Source organism: Leptinotarsa decemlineata, unplaced genomic scaffold (genome assembly GCF_025532065.1).
Source record: "Leptinotarsa decemlineata unplaced genomic scaffold, Ldec_3_MD MMD2_tig00026307_RagTag_RagTag, whole genome shotgun sequence".
NCBI lineage: Eukaryota > Metazoa > Arthropoda > Insecta > Coleoptera > Chrysomelidae > Leptinotarsa > Leptinotarsa decemlineata.
In genome coordinates, this window is record NW_027412681.1 from 502,632 (window position 1) to 524,479 (window position 21,848).

The following is a 21,848-nucleotide window of genomic DNA, read 5'->3' on the forward strand; positions in this document are numbered from 1 at the left end:
TTGATTCCAGTGTCAAATGATGGAGCCATTTTTCATCCATTTTGTCACACATCGACATATAAACTCAGGTTTTTTATGGTTGAACAGCAACAATTCGTTGTTGTTTGAAAATAGTTGGTATAATGTTTTAGTAAAATTACAGCGAAACTGGTTTGTATGGAGTCGGCTGTAACAGTCAGTACATTCATAATTTAAACGTACTGTACTAATTTTTCTTCTTTTAACCTATTAATCATCAACAGTAACATACAGTATCACTTCTTTCCTTATCGCGACCAAACCAGGTCGAAGGAAGAAAGTGAAGTGTTGTACAGTTGCGAACCTATCATAAAATCAGCGCAAATCCGACTGAATTTATTAGCAGTAAAGCAATAAAGTGCGGCTTGCTTCTTGTTTATGAAAACATCAGAATTTCTCAAAAGTCAACTTTCACAGGTACTCGAGATAATAAAACTGTCTTGACGGTTTTATTACCTGGACGCATTTATCGACTACGCTACAACATTTGTCCGGTAAATCAGGAATCGAAGAACTCAGAATTGATGTATTTGCCATGCCAAGAAACGGATAGTTAGCAAAACAAATCATTTTCATAACGGTAGACTTCCAAAACTGAACATTATCATTCTAAATTTACAATTTCCTGGTATTGTAATAAACGTATGCTCAATGTGTGTTTTGGCGTCTAGAATTTTGACTTACTAAAATATTATTAGCACATTAAATTGAATGAAATTGTGTTTTTACTGTTTCGTTTCTTAGTTTTGGAAGTTATACTTCTGGCGATTTAGGGAAAAATGATTACAGTAAATTTTTACGAAGTCCGGTCACTAAAAACCCACACCCTGAAGTTAGCTTCTTTTTCTTCTTCTTTAATTTCTATAGCTGTTGCTTCTCAGCGCATTTGGCCAAACTCCAACTGTTCATAGTGAACAGAACTTCGTCCGGGGGCGTAGCTGTCTCGCTCAAGGCAACACTGCCACCCTAAGTTTTCCCATTCACTTTTTTGTTCATAAAAACATTTTTTGTTACTGGTTGCCCTCGTCTAGGAATGCCTTCGGATAAAATTAAGAAATCTATTATCGAACTTGTCTTTCTCTGAATATTTATCCAAACTTGACTTTATTTTTTTAAAACACGCTTCACGCTTCCACGTGCCATCTTTGAGAACGGTCGTTATTGGCACGACAGTTCTCTGTCGCGATCATAGAGGAAATCCTGAAGTTAGCTTGTCGAAAGTTTAGTTTTTCAAAAAAAAGTTACCAACAGAGTGAAAGTGAAGATATCTACGTATGTAGGTAGATACTGGCAAGTTTTTTGAACTTGTTTTTTATCAGTTCGAATGAAATATATATAAATACATACGAATTCAAATAATATATCGTGGTGACTGATGTTCATCAACAATTTATTGATTTAAAGATATTGATGAAAGATATCATTAGTGTTGTTTTTTCTACTCCAAAGAAGCATTTTTTTTACTTGAAAATTTTTAACAACTTGTAACAATTGGAAAAGAAAGTTTTTGGCTTTCTACTACTCCATATTGATACAAAAAAAGGATGAGGGAATCTTTCAAAGAAAGGAAGAAACTAATCGATTTGAAAATAAGTAAATCTATACATGGATGTGTAGATCATGCAAAGAAGTATCTTTTAGACACAAACTGAAAGAAAGTCCTCCTGAAACAGCTACTTTCATATAAACATTGAATTACACGAAAGAAAAAAATCCTGTCGAAACAAATACTTCTATATGAACACTGAATTATACAGAAGATAGTTTTCTCTACTTAGTTTGTATTTCAAATATTCGTTGTGGTATGAAAATCAGATATCATTCACATGAGTTCTACTTTAAATGAATGGTAAAAAATTGCACTTACATCGAACACTGTCATCCTCACTGGTATACATCGATGTTTCGTCTTAAGACACTTGCCCTAAGGCTGTTCAGTACCAAATTGGATAACACTATAGAAAATACACACAATTCATTTATGAATTACGATTTTGAATGTCACGGAATAAGCTTGATCTGCTTATGTCTTCGATGACATCGTAATGACATTCATTCACTTATTTGATTTAACTTTATTTAATAAAAATTAATTACTCCTGAAAATATAACCCCTCCAATTCAACTTGTAACAACTTGTGAAGTCACCTAGTATATCAGTAAATGAATGAGAATGTAAATGTAACGTGTGGTGAAGAAGGCGGTGAATTTTTTTTTGCGGTTTGGAACGATCGACATCAAAACTGATTATTCTAGCTTGCTTATTCCATTAATCCATCAAAGTTAACCGGAGATGGCACATATATCATTCACGGAAACAGAAATAGAACAATTAGTATGTCGTTCCAATTTTTGGAATTCTCACAATTTGATAAATCTTCTGTGTGATATTTCAAGTGTATTGTATCTCATTCATTTCAATTTTTAATCATCAGAGCAGTAATACCTCGAAAATTATAATGAAAAAAATTCATAAACGGTACAAAAATTCAAGCTATACAAAAAAATATCAGGCAGTTTCATGTCCAGTTCTATGTCTGAGAAGATACCAGAATGTTCGGATGTAGTATAAATATACGACGGTGTCTGGATGCCTAGGTAGTTTAGATCAGTTCAGAACGCAGACAAGCGATAGTAAACAAGAGGAATAAGTGCGATAATTATATTGCTAAAGCATAGTGTTTAGTTTTAATTTGTGTTATTGAATCAAGTTATTTGACTTGAACAAGCATACCATATTTTTTAAGAACATAGAAAATCTAAACAGGTGATTTTCATTATTATTCAATAACAGTAAATGATCAATCGCCTTCAATACAGATCTTTGCATCTTTGCATCTTCCAGGGACGTCTACAAAATTTTACACATGACCCTGAATAAAGTCTGGTTTTTCCGGGTATTTGATCCGTGTATGTGATATTATCTCTAATTGAAAATTAGATTAGATTGAAATTAGAGATAATATCACATACACGGATCAAATACCCGGAAAAACCAGTTCAGCATATATGTATACACACATCGGAAAAGTCTAGGGATATTTTAAAAAATGGCAATACTTTTTTTTTAGATCGCTTTTGGGAAAAAAAAGTTGACGGGTGATTATTAAACGAATGTAACTTACAACAAAATTTATTAAATGGTCAAAAATACTGAGTGCGCATATAAGCAGAACTAAAAAAAATATGACTCTTCTTTGGCACCCCGAAAAAAATCATAATACAAAAAAAAATGGAATCAGTACAAAGTATGGCCTCCACGCTGGTTTATTACGGCCCTACATCTATCGTGCATCGACAAAATGAGATTGTCAATGTCTTGTTGAGGTACATTTGCCCATTCAGCGATTAAAAGCTCTCTCAATTGAAACGTTGTGTGAATGTTCCCCATATGCGGAGTAATTCTCCGTTGAAGCATGTCCCACACATGCTCGATGGGATTCAGGTCCAGTGATTGTGTTGGCCATGGCAATACATCAACTCCTTCGTTGGTGAGCCAGTCAGTCACTAGACGCGCGACATGTGGACGAGCATTATCGTGCATTAGGTGGAAGTTTTCACCAACAGCACCAGCAAATGGACGGACGAAAGGTAGAAGAATGGTGTCGAGGTACTGTCGAGCTGTGAGGTAGCGATTTGGAAAAACGAGATCGGTTCTGCCGCCGATCATGATTCCGCCCCATAGCATTACTGTACCACCTCTGTATGTGTGGACTTCCTGGACGTGTCTCAAACGTTCATTATTTCCAGGTCGTCTCCACAGTCTTACTCGATGAGAATCTGGATGAAATCCATATCTGGATTCGTCTGTGAACAAAACTGTGGCCCAATCATTTGCATCCCAGTTTTGATGTTCTTGACACCACTCTAATCTTCTACCGCGATTGCCTCTCGACAAAGGTGGACATCTAAGTGGCCTTCTGTTGTGGAGATCTGCTTCATGCAATCGATTTCTGACAGTATCACGACCAATGGTTACCTGGTGCGTCTGCTGCAACACGTTAACCAACTCAGGTGCTGTGATTGTCGGTTGTCTTCTTGCGGTTAAGACCAAAAATCGGTCTTGAACTGCAGTTGTAGCGCGTCCTCGCCCTGGATGTTGTTCGGCTGGACTGCCAGTTTCACGGAAACGCCGCCACAATCGACTGATAACACTTTGGGAGACCCCCAAACGAAGAGCTACATCATTTTGTCGCATGCCACCTTGAAGAAGCCCTACAACTCTATTCATCTCAGCCAATGGTAAGTGATGGCGTTCCATGTTAAAGCACAATATTTCCAGTTCAATTGCTGAGCAAGAACTGCATAGAATGTACAAACTCGACACTTTCAGATTATTCATTTTAGCCGAAAACCTACAGTTTGTAAAAAACTTGATAAAAGATTAGTTACCGTTTTTGCAGGCTTTATTCAACCCATAGAAATCTACAGGGTGGTCGAGTGTACCAATTTAATCGAAATTAAACGACCTCATGCATTTTTTTTATAATATTTAGTATGTTACAAAAATATCTCTAGACTTTTTCGATGTGTGTGTATAATTCTGAGGCAGTTAGTGTGGATTCAATGCAAGGGCTTTCTCACACATTGGTAACACTGCTCGCAACCCACCGGTAAAAAACCTCTTCTCAACGCACCCACCCAACCAGCGTCTCTCCAACGGGACCCCGAAATCGAGAAAAAGAAAAAAGTACAGTTAGTTAACCAGCAGATAGACATGCGCCGGTTGGATCCTTGCATGCCCGCTTTCTACTTGTATTAATCGTCCATTCGCTGTCAGTGTAGACAAGACAGCGGCGTGGTGTGTTCTTCACATTTTCGGGGCTCTTCACGCCGACGAAGATACGAATGAAAAAAGAAATCGTCGAGACGCGAGTGAAAAAAAAATAGCGACAAGTGATCTGTGCGAGGGTTTTCGTTTATCTTCTTTGGATTATCTAAGATTTCGTATCGATTGGTAGGTGTGTAATTACTGGTTAATGTTTTGTTATGCAATTGGCTACAGGGTGTTGCGGAAATTGAAGGCGGTGGGCACTGTGCTATGACGGTGTTGCTAATTTGCCTGAGAAATCACAAAAAATCGATTTAATTTTGATATCATTGATAGAAATGTTTGAAAAGTTCAATTTGAATCTCATTCAGAATGTGTAAATGCTATTGCGTATTTCGATGTGCCCAATTAATTTTATATTTACACATATTTTATTATTCTTTTCTAAATAAACAACTCAACTTCTCCAAATATTGGTAAGTCTTTAAAAAATGGGACCCACTACCAAAACTTGATGTTTTTCAGTAATATATTATGGAAATCGGAATTATTAATATTTTTAGTCACGTAAGATTTTTAAAACAGTTGAATTTTTCAAAAGAAAGTACTTGTTGCCTTTTTTAAATAATTAAATAAATTTTACTCAGACTTTTCAGGTGACAAAGATGTATGATTTGATTTTGGGATGCTAAACGGAATCGTTTTTCAACGAAAAAAAATATTTTTCAATCGCATTGTAATTTATATTGGAAACGGTAGAATCAAAACAAATCTATTTTATTTCGGTTTCAATATTCAAAAGCTGTTTATTTAGTGTAAAACAGATACGAAGAATTCCTGATCAGTTTCTGTTTGAAAACTGTTAAATTTGATTGAGATTATTAGTTCTAAAGGTTTCTCAATTAACTAAACTTTGTTACGGAGTTTTTTTTGCAAAAGAAATTCATAAACAAACTTTTATGCATGATTATAAAAAATAGCTGGCTTATCAACCTGTTGACTCCGTATATTTTTGTATGATCTCATGAAATCTGAAAAAATCACTTAATTTTTTGTTTTTCAAAATAATCATAAAAAAATTCAATATAACTCTCATACGCATTTCTTTTCAGATCAGTTCTAGATCAGTTAAAACATTTTTTGATACATATTTTCAGAATAGCCTACGTGAAAATCATATCTCTAACTCTACGAGCTAATTGTATACAGTGTGTCTCACTTCTCATGGAAACACCCCCCTATCTTCCGTAATATTTGAGGTAGAACGATGAAACTCTCAGGACTGATGGAAATGCTCAAAATGCACCTACCACCTGAATGGGGGTGGCCAAAGTGATATACACTGTCCGCCACTCGCGATGGAACACCCCATTTTTACGGTACAACATATTAGGGGGCAAAATAGGCTCAAAATTTCTTCAGATTCGTGATCAGGACTACCAACTTACTACAAATACACTTTTTTCCTGAAAATTGATTGTTTTGTTTTTTAATTGAAAATATGATTTTGAAAGTAGTACTTCTGAAGAATTTTGAACTACATGACATTTTTCGCTACAAAATATCCTTGTTTTTTTTAAATGATGGGAAAATGAGAATATGATCTAACATTAACCATCCTAAAACCTCACTGATTACATGTTTCCGTTCCTCTTACAAAATTACCATTTTTTCTCTTATTGAGAATGAATATTCCTGACAACAAAATAAAAAATAAATTATTTATGTGAAAACAAAAGTCGAGCTTCTCCTAAACAATTTCGTTCATGTTTTGATGTCAAAACCAAAAAAAAATCTACTTCAATTATTACGGAAGATACGGGGGTGTTTCCATGAGAAGTGAAACAAATTCGGATTTTTCAGGACTGAAATTTTTTCAGGAAAAAAGTGTAATCGTAGTAAGTTGGCAGTCCTGATCACGAATCTGAAGGAATTTTGAGCCTATTTTGCCCCCTAATATGTTTTACCGTAAAAATGGGGTGTTCCATCGCGAGTAGCGGACAGTGTATATCACTTTGGCCAACCCCATTCAGGTGGTAGGTGCATTTTGAGCATTTCCATAGTTCTGAGAGTTTCATCGTTCTATCTCCAATATTACGGAAGATACGGAGGTGTTTCCATGAGAAGTGAGACACACTGTATGTCACGATCATTAATCATAACTAAAAAGAAAGTGTTGTTATTCTTTAGATTATTTCGAAATCTACATTAAATATCGAATTCTTTCATAAAAGAAAGCGTTTCGTTCTGTGAATAAACTTGATGAATAGAAACGAAATTTGAATACGCATGTTACAAGGATGTGACTTGGACCACCTTATGTTTTTCTAAATGAGACACTATCATCAAGTCAAGAAGTGTATTACAAAGTCTATTAATTTGGTTATGTAACCAACGCAAATTGGCTTAATTTAATTTCAACTGAACAAGAAAAAAATACAAACGAAAAATAGTGTACAACAAAATGATTACCAGAATCTAAAATCTAGAAGAAAACCATTTTAGAGCGAAATCAAAAATGCATTAATATTCGGTGTGTTCTCCCCTGTTCTGTAGTAAGGTGTTAACTCACCTGTGCATGGAAACCATAAGGGCGTTAATGAAATCCATCAGGTTGTTGTTCCATTCTTCTTGGGCCGCGAGTGTGAGTTTCAGGAGGGTGCTAGGAGGATTAATTCTGTTTGAGATTGTCCGTTTAACGAAATCCCACATGTACTCAATGGGATTCATGTCTGGTGAATTTGCTGGCCACGGTAATTTTTGAATATTTTCAATCTTTAGTGCATTTTGTACTAGCATTGCCATCCATGAAAATGAAATTGGCTCCAATTCAATTTCGAACAGAAAAAGTAATGGGTTTAATGATGTCTCGAACATATCTATCCCCTGTCATCATATCTGGAATGGAAATAAGCTGCTTACAAAGACCATGCCTCCCCAAAACATTACTGAACCTCCTTGGTATGGAACTACTTCTCTAGCAAAAGGTAGTCTTTCTTGTTGCCCTGGCCCTCTACAAACTCTTCGCCGACTATCACTAACTAAACCAAATCTGGTTTCGTCCGAAAAAAGGACATTTCGCCACTGAGCTAAAAGCCAGTCTCTGTGTTCCTGTGCCTGGGTATTCTTAATGGCCCACTGGATTGCAAATTGGTTCTAGTAAGTCTTCGCCGTATTGTGGTACTGGAAATTAGTCGACCAAACGTCCTTCTTGAATGAGTTTGCGATTTGATGCGGAGCCACAAGTTTCGCACTGTGGAACACTGAAATTCTATTGCCAGGCATAATTGTGAAGAAGAACTCAACAATCACTTAAACACGCTAAATCGATATGAACCAGTTCAACATTTCTCAGTAACGAATGAACCAATTACGAAAAAAATACAGAAGTAATAGAGGGACAAAAGATCTTTTAAATGATATATCTCTTGACCTCCCATGCCATTGAAAAAAATATGAAATTTTGGGTATGATTTCCATATCAAAATTAGTCACCCTAGAAATTAAAATTGACGTGAATTTCACTAGTTCGGACTTCCATTGTCTACTATATAAAATTATTTGAAATCTCTGAAACAACTAAGAAAGAAGAATTGAAAATGAATAGCTGAAAATAACAATTTTATTAACCAAAATAAACCTGAAATGAAATAATAGTGAAATAAAATACAAGTAAAAATAGAACAATTGAATAAATAAAAATAAAGAAATGAAAAAAGAAAATAAAAATAAAAAGTGGAGAGATTCCAAGTCACGTTAGTTCAAGACGTTTCGATTATTAGTATCTACAATCGTCTTCGGGTGATGACTGGACTGATTCCTCCGAGAGATGACTATTTATAGGTCGTTCGAGTACTTTCACTCATCCCCGCTTTCCATTTTCCGCTTCACTGGTTCCGTGGAAGATGACCGTTTTGGCGGGAGTTGGCCATTTTTCGCTTGATGATGGGTTTCCATATGCTGCGTATTTCTACGCTGGCTTGGCTGAATACGTTGTTGGACAACATGTATGCGGCTTCCTTGAATTTTCTCCTAAACCAATGTTCCTCTCTGTGCAAGATCTCAGCTTGGAACCACTCGATGTTATGTTGATGGGTCCAAACATGGTCTGCTATTCCTGATTTGCTGGTTTCCCCTCGCTGTGTGTGTTTCTTGTGCTCGGCAATGCGAACATTCAATGGCCTCTTAGTTTCACAAATATAGGATTTTCCGCACTCACAAGGTATCCGGTAAATGCAATTCTTGGAGTCGCAGTCCGCGTTTGGTAGCCTGGTTTTCGTGAGGCTGCTACGGATAGTGTTACCGGATCTGAAGCAGGTTCTGATGTTGCACTTGGAACCAATTCTTCTTATCCTCTCCGATAATCCTCTGATGTAGGGAAGTGCAAGCACTGGTTGTGACGGCTTCTCTTCCTTGCGAGGCTCCTGCTGTCTTCTAGCCAAAGTCTTTTCTACTATCGCTTTGGAGTAGCCATTCCGTTGAAGATCAATTTTGATGATGTCTAGTTCCTTCTCGAGACCTTCCTTCGTATCACAGAGCCCAGAAGCACGGTCTAATAGAGTCTTGATGATTCCTCTTTTAGTCGATTGATGGTGGTTGGAGTCGTGGTTCAGATACTGTCCCGTATGAGTGGGTTTTCGGTATACAGATGTTTCCCACTTAGTGTCGGTCCTCTTCACCAAAACATCTAAGAATGGCAATTCGTTGTGGATTTCCTTCTTCATTGTGAAATTGATGGAAGGTCTCACGCTGTTGGTGTGTTTCAGGAAGGCGTCTAGTTCAGTGTTCCCATGGTTCCATATTATGAAGGTGTCGTCAACATATCTCAACCAGACTCAAGGTTTCTTGTGGGCTTCTTCAATGGCCAGAGTTTCAAACCACTACATATATATGTTGGCTTTGACTGGTGAAATTGGCGATCCAATTGGCAGTCCCTCATCTTGTGTAAAGAATTCCTCCTTCAGTTGACGTATTCAATTGACGTATTCTTTGACATTTTCGATTACATGTATGACCACGGCACCGATGGGAGATTTTTTCCAACCCCATTCTTCGATATCCTGCCAAGAATCCAAAGTATCCCACAGTTGATAAAAAACAAAGTATTGAGACTAATTTCAATTTGATCAACGACAGTAATCATTTCAAAATAGCTCGTTACATTCCTCCATCGATTATTTATATATTTTCTCATGAATAATTAAAAACAATGTTGATAGACTGATAGACAGCTAGCGGCAACAGCTCACAAAATTTTTCACCTTTGACGTATCTACATCCTCGTCTTTAGACGCCTCGGCAAACACCGACCATAGTCGTCTTTCCATCTAACGCAACACCCTGTATTCGATCACGAAATTACTAGAAGAGCGTTGTTATTTCAGTGCGTCCGACGTGACTGTCCGGTGAAATTGCATTATGCGTTGACGGATTGAGTAATTATTATTTTCACGTATATACTCAACTATGTACTGAGCATGAGGAAAACGTTCACGATGAGTGTTTATATGAAGATGAAGTACCTACAGAGACGATTTTTTAAATTTCTTATTACTCGAAATGTGTGTTGACACACCAAAAAATCTGATACTTGATACAGTATGGTAAATAGATTAGAATTGCAACTGCTTTGAGAGCGCCTTAAGGATTTTTCTGTAGTGCTTGTGTATTGTCCTTGAAAACAACTCATGCTAGGACTATGCGTTTAAAAAATTTCACATATTTAATAGAAACATTTCAGACTTTAAAGATCTGCATTCGGATCTGTATTCATTATTCTAACCTTCAAGAAATGTACGTAGTTTAGTCTTTTGTCAAACATTTAGAAAATGTTCACACATAGTTGAGTTGTCTGAACAAATATTAAATAACTTTTTTCGAAATCAATTGCCCCAACACCAAACTGATAATTTTGCACTCGGCGCGCGTTTCGCCAACAAAGTAAGCATCCTCAGGAGAAGAAAATTGATACCTAGTCTAGTCTGGTCAGTCCATTATATTAAAAACAATTTTGATTCAATCAATCAATATAATGGCTCATATTATGAACAGCGTAAAGGAACGGCTATGGGTAACCCATTGTCTCCATTGAAAGTGCTACATCTGTAAATTTATTGACATCAACCACTGACTTACCAACATTAGTGGAAAGAAAACTCACTTAAGGTTTTCTGAAATTTTCTTGGGTCGTTATCTGTGAACCATTTCCAATATTATATGCTGTTTGGTTGCGCGGCACTCTTCAAAAGCATTTACCAATATATCTCTCTTCTTCAGTACTAGCATAGTTCTCGCTAATATGTTTGTTCTAGAAAACACATACGGTTCTTCAGTTGAAAGTCATCAAAGTCAAACGTTTCGCTCTAATTATCATTTCAACTTCAATAAAAGAGAAACAGTAATGTATTATTGTTATCAGTATTTCCTACATAAAGTTATATATGGCCCAAGAGCTGAACCTTGGGGAACCCCCATAAAAACTATTGATAACAACATCGGGTGCTCGCTTATCAAGATAATCGATAGCGCTTGCGTCATCTACTTTTTCCGTATTCACCTGTACAATATAAAATATGTATCGTTTCTTTGGCTGAGGAATACTATTATCTCGAAATCTCCCACGATTATAAAAATTCAGATATTTCCTAAACCGTAACAACACAGAATTGCTTTATTCGAGCTGTGCACACAGAAATGATGTAAGAAGGCGATTGCGTCAGATGAGATTAAAAGTTTAGACGGAAGAATGGTTTTAAAATACTACCGTCAATTTTTTCTTCATGGAATACTTAGAGGGAGAATTCATTGACAAAATTTTTTAAACAACTATTTTAAGTGGAATTTTTGAATATATTAATTTATTTATTTATTTACGGCAATACCTATTTTTTACAAAATAATTAACAAGTTCACACATACTGTGTGTAACAACGAAAACTTAACAGAGCCGTTTTTGAATATAAAAAGAAGATTTTTAAAAAAAGCTCGGACACGTCGATTTCTAATTGAAGGGGGGCACCTTTCAGACTAATCAGATTTTTTGTAGTACGCACCCCCTCGGAGGGGTGCGTCCGACGGCCCTTATTTAGATAGGGAAAGTAGGTCGAGTGGCACCTTGTTTTAAAGGTCTTTCGAATACCTTTACATCTCTGTTGAAATGAAAATTTCTGTAACGATTCGTTTTCGAGATAATTTGAAGATTTAAAGGTATTTTTATTGAGTTCAACTCTTTTTAAAATAAATCGAATTGTTTTTAAGGTACAATTTACGTTCAGAACTTTTATAAAAAAAAATAATTTTTGCTTTTTATGACGAACTGCTAATACGTGTCCATTTGATTTCGTAAAAAAGTAAGAATTATTTGTTTATTTTAATTTATTTTTAGGTAAATTGAGTGGCACCTCCTTGTGAAGGTTGCCTTTTGACGTGGATATTTTATGCTTCTGATAAAAAAATGAATCATACTAAAAACTTACCTACACAACGAATACAAGCTGCTGATTTCCTTGAATGCTGATGACACAGAAAAGTTTAAAAAACTGTTTTAGAGTTAATAAATCCCAATAATTGTTTTTAAAGCACACACAAAAAAGTAACACCTAATAAGGGTAACTCACATAGGAAATTTAGAGTAAATTTTCAAAATGTGCGCCATTTTACTCCATGCAACAATAAAGATTTTGTTCGAATTTTGCTCTTACATTATTCAACATCTCAGGAGTTATAGCTCGGCATACATCAATAATTCTACGACGTAATTCATCCAAATTGGCTGTCTGTGTAGCATTAACTTTAGACTTCAAATATCCCCACAAATAGTAGTTCAGTGGTGTTAAATCTGGTGATCGTGCTGGACATTTAATTGGACCTCTTCTGCCAATCCAGTGTCCTTCAAAATGATTATTCAAAAAATTTCGAACCTGCTGGGCAGAATGGGCAGAATGTCGAAAATGGATAAATTCATTTTGACATCTTGGATCCTGTTCAATTATTTCAACTATACGAGGTTGTATTGCCTCTTCAAGAAGTTGTAAATAAGAATCACCGGTTAAATTTTCATCAATGAAAAATGGACCTATAATATGATTGCCTAATATTTCGGCCCAGACATTCAACTTTTTGGGGATGTTGGGTATGTATTTATGCGTATTGTCTTGGGTTTTCATCCGACCAATAACGGCAATTGTGACGGTTCACGCAACCATTTGAATAAAATGAGCTTTCGTTCAAAAACAGATGTTATAAAGCAGTTCGGGATTTTGCATTAATCTCTCACTCATGCCCTCACAAAACTCCTGTCTTCGGTCAAAATCATCCTCATTGAGTTCATGAACAAGTTTGATTTTGTAAGGATGGAATTTGTGGTTTTTAAGGATTCTCCATGCGCTCATATGGCTTATTCCGGTCATTGCTGATAAACCTCTGGTACTTAACCTGGGATTGGCGATGACTTGACCAATCACTCCCATCGCATTATCGTCATTCACTACTCTTCTCTGAACATTTCTTTTCTTATTTAAAACCAAACCTGTCTCCCTGAATTTTGTGACCAAATCCAGAACGTGATTTTTGCTTAGGTGTTTGCCAGGGTTTTGCTCGTTAAATAAAATTGATGTTCTATTAGCATTTTTGTCGTTGCCAAAAAATAAAGCAATATCTGAAACCCTTTCAGCAGTAGTGTAAGGCATTTTTAAACAAATAACAATACTCGACCCGTTCAAACAAAACAATCGAACGATGTACTAATGAAAACTAATGAAATCGACGTGTCCGAGCTTTTTTTAAAAATCTTCTTTTTATATTCAAAAACGGCTCTGTTAAGTTTTCGTTGTTACACACTGTATGAAAATAAGTTAATGAATTATAATCTTTTCACAATCTTTTTAAATGTTTCCAGTTTCAAAATTCTACCTACAGACTAATTCCGGGCATAGTGGGTGCGACAAAAGGGAACTTTGAAGATTTCCGAATTTCTTGTTCTCCTTGGATTCACATTTAAAGTTTTAAGTTCGACAAGTTCTGGGGAATTATTTTATGATTTAGTGTAAGATTTGATTCTAATCTTCTATGAGCCAGAGTATTCAAATTAAGAATGTCCATTATAATTTTATAGTCATATTCACCAACACGATATCCCAGTTTATATGCAGAGTACCTTAAAAACTTATTTTCAACACTTTCAAGCATATCAATATCCACATGATATGAAGGGCACCAAATTGTGGAATTGTATTCGACTATTGACCTAACAATTGAACAATATATGATTTTTATTGAAGTGAGAGATAATTCATTTACAGATCTAAGAATGAAAACCAACATTTTTAGTGCTTTAGAAGTAATATTTGTGATATGGGGTTTAAATGCCATTTTTGGGTCAAGAGTGATTCCTAAACCTCTGATTGTGTTTGTTGTTTTCAATTCTGATTGATTGATTTTATATGACACGTTAATGGGAGTTTTGTTTCGGAAAAAAGTACATTTTTGACATTTTTCTATATTTAATTGCAGTAGATTTATGGTTAGATAAATCATACTGTAATAATTCTTTATCAGTTGACTTGAATAACTTTAAACATCTTCAGTTCATCAGCAAACAAAAGAAATTCACTATAAAGAATAACACCTTTCAAGTCATCTACGAATAGGTTGAAAAGCAACGGCTCTAAATGAGAACCCTGTGGTACACCTGATGAATCTGTGATTGAGGAAGATACCGAGTTACCATGTTCGTGTTCGTGCATGGTAATTTGGCGAAACAGACTGAATAAATGACAACTAATTTCCACAAGATGGCCGTTATCAATTGTCAAAGTTCGGAATTCCCTCTTCGAAGACCCAATACATCAAAATATGAGTCATCACCAAATACTTAATTTTTCATCACGCGCTCTCAAGCTCCCAGTTTCTCACAAACCTACAAAAGGAGAAATTTCAACATATTAATATCTCTGGTTTTGTATCGAGAGAAAAAGCAACAACATTCGTACAAATCGAGTAAAAAGAGCAGCGCTTTCCCTTTCGATGTTGCAACAAATCGAGAATTGCAAAACTAAAAATAGTAAACTTGTGGTTAATGAACTTCCCAAGGTAAGAAGCGATTTTAACGCGAGCCGACGATAAAAAAAAACACGCAAATGTGTGTCAACCGTATTCACACTATTCGATTCAATTCGAATCAGAAAACCTTGGATGTTTGTTTTCTTTCGCGCAGAATATTGGAGGCGCGAATCGCTCAAAATATTCCACAGAAAATCATGACGTCATCGCACTTGAGGATCGTACAGGGCGACACAACAATCGAGATGAAAAATTAATTGCTAGGGAAGTCCTGAGACGGTAAAAAAATTCGTGCCGCACTCTAACCTAGAAAAACTCTAGATTACCGATACAATTCAGCTTTTATAAACTAACACTGAGAAAACTGTGTTTATGGAAAACTAGCAACGCTGTTGGTTGGCTGAGTTGCAGAATAGCCAGTTATTATTCAGAGTTGTTTTATCCTTTTTTGGTAGCTACCTGACTCGTCTATTTTATTCAAGACTCTGGAAAAACTCTAGCCTCATGGGCTTATTGTGATTTTCTTTCGTCTCATGAGTATTTCCAACCTACTCATTCATTTCTCAAGCTATGACCACACAAGTGTCCAAATCATTGACCTGTGGTAAAAGTCCATTATATCTCCAAGTAGAGTGTAGTAGATTTACGATGCATAAGAACTCAACTGTCAAAAATATATAAAGAAATATAATCGAGATGACATGGAACAGTGACAAGACACAGAACACAACAGAACACGAGTTGATATGTATGTGGTGGTTCTTCTTCTGTTGTGTTCTGTGTTTGCAGGTATCTTGTCACTATTCCATGTTATCTCGATTCTATTTCTTTATACCCTTAGGTACCAGTCGAGATGATGGTAAACGACCAGATGGTATGTCAATCAAACCATGGAAATACGGTAAACCTGTGATATGGGATTTCACTTGCATTGACACGGTCGCGGCTTACCATCTACCCGAAAGTTCCAATTCTGCTGGAACTGTAGCATTGTCTGGCGAGAAATTGAAAAGAAAAAAATACCAAAATCTTGGAAACAACTATCTGTTTCATCCAGTAGCGGTTGAACCTTTTGGTGTTTATGGCCGGGAGTCTCTGTTATTCGTTCATGAACTCGGAAGGAGAATAGGCCAAGCAACGAAAGATCACCGTTCTACCTCTTTTTTGATAGAAAGAATTAGTATTGCTATTCAACGTGGCAATGCTGCTTCAGTACTTGGAACTATTCCTCCTTCACATAATTTTGATGAGATCATGCATTGCCCTAATTTCAGTACGGAACTGAAACCTCTTCGAAACAAGCCGACATATGTGGATATTCATCAGTCTCCTATCAAGATTAATTCACAAGTGATTGATCCACCTTCTTCATTTTCAGTGCGGTCAGTGGACTCAGGTCATTCTTGCCCCCAAAAAATGAGTTGCAGTCCTCGTAGAACTGGTTCCCTTTCAGTGGAAGAGCTTCATGAAGCAAGAGCCGAATCGATCCCTCCACGAAACCCTTCTTCACTTGGAAGGATCGATCGCAGCTTGAGAAATGGTTCTTATGGAGATTTTGTGAAACATGTTCTTCCTTACGAATCAGTAGATAGTTGTCCTGAAAATCTAGAGAAGAAAATTGGATTGGATAATTTAGGAAATACTTGCTACATGAACACCATTTTACAAGTGTTGTTCATGACGAAGAATTTCAAGAAAGAAGTTTTCATGATGAACGAGAACGGGAATGTTTCCTACTTATTCATCAAACTCAAACACATGTTCATGCAGTTGCAGTTTCGTAAGAAGGTATCATCTTTCCCTTCAACCTGGAGGGAAAGACTGGAGTCTTTGAAGTCCACTAGATACTCGTTAGGACAACCAGAGGATTGTTCCAAATTCTTGGGGTTCTTGTTGAATACTCTTCGTGAGCAAAACAATAGTAAAATCAATTCTCCTGACCGCTCTGGACTGAATGATTCCGTACAGCCCATCTCGTCTTGTGTCTGTAAATCTTTTGCTGGAAAAATCCTTACTTGTTTACTTTGTGGTAAATGTTCAAGAAGTACCGAAAACTTATGTGAATTTATGGAACTTCATCTAGCTTTTCCTAATATGACTGATAACCAGTCCGTGCAAAGCTTATTGTTAAATAATCTGAAAATGGAAATTTTAACAGGTGATGATCGACTATATTGTCAAACATGCGCCAAACTAACTGACTGTTATAAGGAAATAAGTATAGCTGAGGCACCAGTCAATAAACTCATTGGAAGGTTCGAAATAGATGAACATTTCAACCTAGCAGACCACTATTATAATATTCATGCAGTCATTGTTCACTGTGGTTCTGGCGTTGAATTTGGTCATTATTACGCCTTGATCGAAGAAGAAACGGACTGGTTTAAGTTTGACGATAGTCGTGTCACGAAGTGTTCTGGCGATGCATTGAATTTATTGGAGCCTCTGGAGACACCCTACATTTTGTTTTATAAGAGAGAGGACATTGTTAGATCAAGATCTTCAGATGATGTGGTGCTGCAGGTTTTTCCGGGTTTTCCTGCAGCTGAAAAAGCAAATGCGCCACTGGAATCAATGAAGTCGCCCCGAAGCGCCAATTAATTTTTATTGTTGTTTTTATTTTATTTTTATCGTTGTTTTAATAACATTTATTCCTTTATACATGTTCGACAGTTGATTCTTGTTTCTCATCCAATTCAGTTTGGATCTCTTTCATCAGAATTCGTTTTCATGTAGTGTTTTTTGATTTTGATGTTAATTAGTGGGTATAAAGCCTCCCATACTCCTCTCATTTATAGCTAGGGTATTATAAACGTCCTTCGTATTACTTAATATAAAATTTTCATTACTATTAACATGTCATTGTGATCAATTATTCATTGGTAACATGTGATAATTTTCTCTTCTTCATTATATTGTTATGTTGGTCTCCTTTTCGAATGGAGAATTTTCAACAAATTAGCTGATGATGGACCTATATAGGTTCGAAACATGTACTGATTCGGGGTTTTACCGTTCTAACATCCGAGGGTGATAATAAATTGTGGTGACGACTTTGAGTTTTTATGCATCGTAAATTCCAAATCACTGTCATTCGTATATTTGTCATGCAAACATTTCGCCTACTGTTTTATCTGTTGCAGTAACATAGAAAATCGATAATGGAATCTAATTCAACGCTCAGCGCTGACCCTAGGAATTGCATTGAAGCTATTTACTAAACTATATTATTACCACATTCAATTTCGAATGGAATTTCCGAGAAAACTGTCGCTTGTGAGTGTCTGCGTTCTATAGATGACGACTTGTTAGATACATGATCAATATCATACACGATCCCAAACATTCACAAGGAAAAAAATTGAAATGCCATTTCAGTATTACTATCTCCCAAAAGGTTATCACTTAGACGTATTGATTTGAGAGTGACAGTTAATAATCTTGAAATTACCTAACTAATAATGTTTGGAAGAATTGCCATCAGTTTATTTCAAAAATATATTTAAGAAACAAACTAAAATAAGCATTATTATTGGTAGGTGTACCCCAAGGTAGCGTCGTTAGGTATATATCAAATAACATTGTAATGTATAGGGTCTTTCAATAGGGACTTCCGAACTTTGACAATTGACAAATCAGTTGTCAAATTGTCCAATTAGTTGTCATTTATTCAGTCTGTTGTGTGGAATCACCATGGATGGATATAGTATTCAACAACACGTGGAAATAATAGAATTTTTCCATCAAAACGGGTGTTCTCTTCGGGCAACGTACCGCGCGCTTCGCCTATTTTACGGTCGCCATAATCATCCTACCGTGAGGACTATTCCAATGTCTTGGATAAATTTGAGTCCCCGACAGTGCACGATCAACCAACACCCGTACGTCAACAAAACGCAAAATCTGCCGAAAACATACCACTGCCTGTGAGAGTGTGCAGGAGAATCCGAGGCAGTCAATTTCGCGTCGCTCGCAAAAAATCGGCCTTCCACAGACCACAACTGATCCAGGAACTGAAGATTAACGACCACAGACAACGACGCCTATTCGCTGAAGGGGCTCTGAAGCAGTTGACTACAGAGTTGCATCGAAAGGCCCGTTTCTGGATGAATGAACACGTGAACAAACAATATTGTCAATTGGGACGATATCAATCCACATGTGATTCAAGAGCGTCTAATGCGGGGGGTACTGAAACGGATATATCAAGAGGGTAGCATTATATGCATCCCCACTGAATAACCACCAGTATGCTTATCAAACCGGCAAATCGATAGATTTAGCATTAAACAACCTCGTTGGGAAAATTTCCCAATCCTTTGACAACAAGGTTGCTGTATTTGTTGATATTGAAGGAGCATTTGCACTAGCTAAATCTATAGGATCATCTCTGGTTAGGAAGGGTATAGAATCCACCATAACTGGCCGGATCTATGCAATGCTAGTAAACAGAACTGCAACTACGACTCTTTAAGGCAGGGCCATCAGGTTCAGGGTCACCAGGGGCTGCCCTCAAGGTGGAGTTCGATCTCCCCTTCTGTGGTCGCTCCTGAGGGATAGTCTGCTTGATGCCCTCGACAAAAGAGAAGTAGATCTGCAAGATTATGCAGATGGCCTTGTCATCCTGGCAAGACCCACGTCGGGAAGGGTAGCTTGTAATATCCTCCAAAGCACGATGGACGTTGGTCACAGTTGGTGCCTGAGGGAGCAGACGTCTGTCAACCCCAGCAAAACTGTGTTAATCCCCTTCACCAAGAGGAGAAAATTGGTCGATCTAACGCCACTTTCCCTCAATGGTGAGGTCATTCCATTTGGAACAGAGGTGAAATATCTTGGCATTGTCCTTGATAAAAGACTCGCCGCCTGGAACGCTCACTTGGAAAAAGTTTTACACAAAGCCAGACTGTCTCTATGGACATGTCGAAGGATTTGTGGTAAAACTTGAGGTTTAGGTCCCGAACAAATCAATTGGATTTATGTGATGATTGTCAGACCAATGATCACTTACGGTGCAGTTGCTTGGTGGCTGAAGGCTTCACAGATAACGGCCCAAGCGAAGCTCTCTGGCTTACACTGGTGCCATCAATACCACACCGTCAGAGGCCATGGAGATCCTTCTAGATCTATCTTCTCTTCACATTTTTCTGGAGAGAAAGGCTAGATGGACTGCATACAGACTTGTGCACATTGCCAATTGCACAAATCAAATAAATACAGAGTTCAACAGACCCGTTGGTTGACACTGGAAGTCACAGCATTAGGAAAATGAACTCTGACTTTATGCCTCCAACTGTCAACTACGAACTGCATTATAAAGAGTACTATTCCCGAGTATAGAGGACTGGAACATGATGAAATGAACATACTACTAAAATTTATTCTATTCACAACTAGGCCAGAATAACACCCTTATCACTTTCTTTCATCGTAATAACTCTCTGCTAGCGGCAAAAGTCGGCTTTATCAAAGGAACGCGCGGTACTTGTCAAAGAAAAGCCGCGGCGATACTCGTCGATTTTTCTAGAAACTTCGGGGGCGTGTTTGGCGGGAACATTCGAAGTTTCGTGCGCGCCGATATAAATAAATAAATGCGGAGGACTTGCAGTGCCACGCTTCAACATCTAAAATCACTCTTTTGTTGAGTTTAGACAAGAAGAACCAATAAACTCGCGATTTTGAATAATTATGAGTTTTTTCATTGACGTTTCAGAGCAGACCTACCTTACCTTGACTAAAAAAATGCATATTGTGCGGATACACGATACACCCTACCTAGACGAAAATCTTGCAGCCTCTCAGAATCGATCGATCGTAGTCTAACAATATTGAGGTAGATCGCCAAAACTTCAAGTTTGAGCACCTCTAAGTCTAATGCATCCCGAAAAAGTCACTGTTTGGTGTGGATTTTAGGCTGACGGCGTCACCAGTCCATATTTCTTTGAGAACGACGTTGGCCAGGCCATCACTGTCAACGGTGAGCCTACGGGTCAATGATTACCAACTTCTTTTGGCCCGAATTGGATGATCCGGACACCAACGATATGTGGTTTCAACAGGGCGGCGCTACATGCCACACAGCTCATGCCACATTGGATATTCTGCACGAGCGACTTTAGGGTATGGTAATCTCACGTGGAAGTGATGTGAACTGGTCACCGAGATCGTGCGATTTTACCCCGTTAGACTTTTTTGTGTGGGGTTTTCTTGAGACGCACAAACCACAACGGTCCTCAAAACCATCATAACCCATGCCATCGGTCAAATTCAGCCTGGTTTATGCGCCAAAGTCATGGAAAATTGGATGTTTCGGATGCCTTCTCCTAGAGAAGCCGTGGTGGACATTTGAACGATAGCGATACATTTTGTTCAATGGTTTCGCTGAGTGAAAAACAGAGACGTTGAGAAACACCCAAAGAAGGTTTCAAACTGTCACAAGTAACAACGAAAGGAAGTACTTGAAATATTGGAATATTCATGCTCTCATCAGATTCTCGCCAACCTACAGAAGACAAACCTCTCATCAGGTTATTATTATTACCCGTAACGCTACTAACCGCGATCTTTCAGCTGATTCCACCGTGAAACCTACTTATTCTCAAGCACCCCCTCTTCCACCACTCCTAGCGGAAGACACGTTTACAAAGTCGTAGAGGATGCAAGCGTGTTCTCTCGTCCTTTCGCAATCAATACCGCTGTGCACTTTAAAGGGGATGTCTCCTTGCCAAGGCAGGAAAGTTTCGATGGACTTTTCAGACATTTTCTCTCCGAGGTGACGACTGTTCAATATTCGAGGACCTCCTCGATAGCAGATTTGATGAATTTCCGCAAAATTGAAGTTGCAGTGAGGAAGATTGAATAGACGGGGGTGGTTCACACCGAATGATGGTTCGGAACTCTTTGGACTTGAGGCCCATCGATAAAGAAAAAGGGATTCAGGAAATCTTGAGAGAGGCAGATGTTTTCGTGGACCATTTTTGTTGAGGACCTCGAAAAACCCAAA

The 21,848-nt window shown here is 37.4% G+C and overlaps 1 protein-coding gene across 5 annotated transcripts in view; it reads left to right on the forward strand.

The window, feature by feature from the left end:
- The window catches only part of Hr3 (nuclear hormone receptor 3 ROR-beta), a 242,447-nt gene that overhangs the window by 130,771 nt on the left and 89,828 nt on the right, over positions 1 to 21,848 (forward strand). Inside the window, exon 1 of one of the 5 annotated variants that reach the window (XM_074181393.1) lies at positions 4,786 to 4,979. The exons of 2 other annotated variants lie outside the window; for them this stretch is intronic. The gene's annotated coding sequence lies outside the window, so the exon portion shown is untranslated. Of the gene's footprint in view, positions 1 to 4,785; positions 4,980 to 21,848 lie in introns of those variants that run through there. 2 more of the 5 variants (XM_074181400.1, XM_074181399.1) reach the window with 2 other exon arrangements.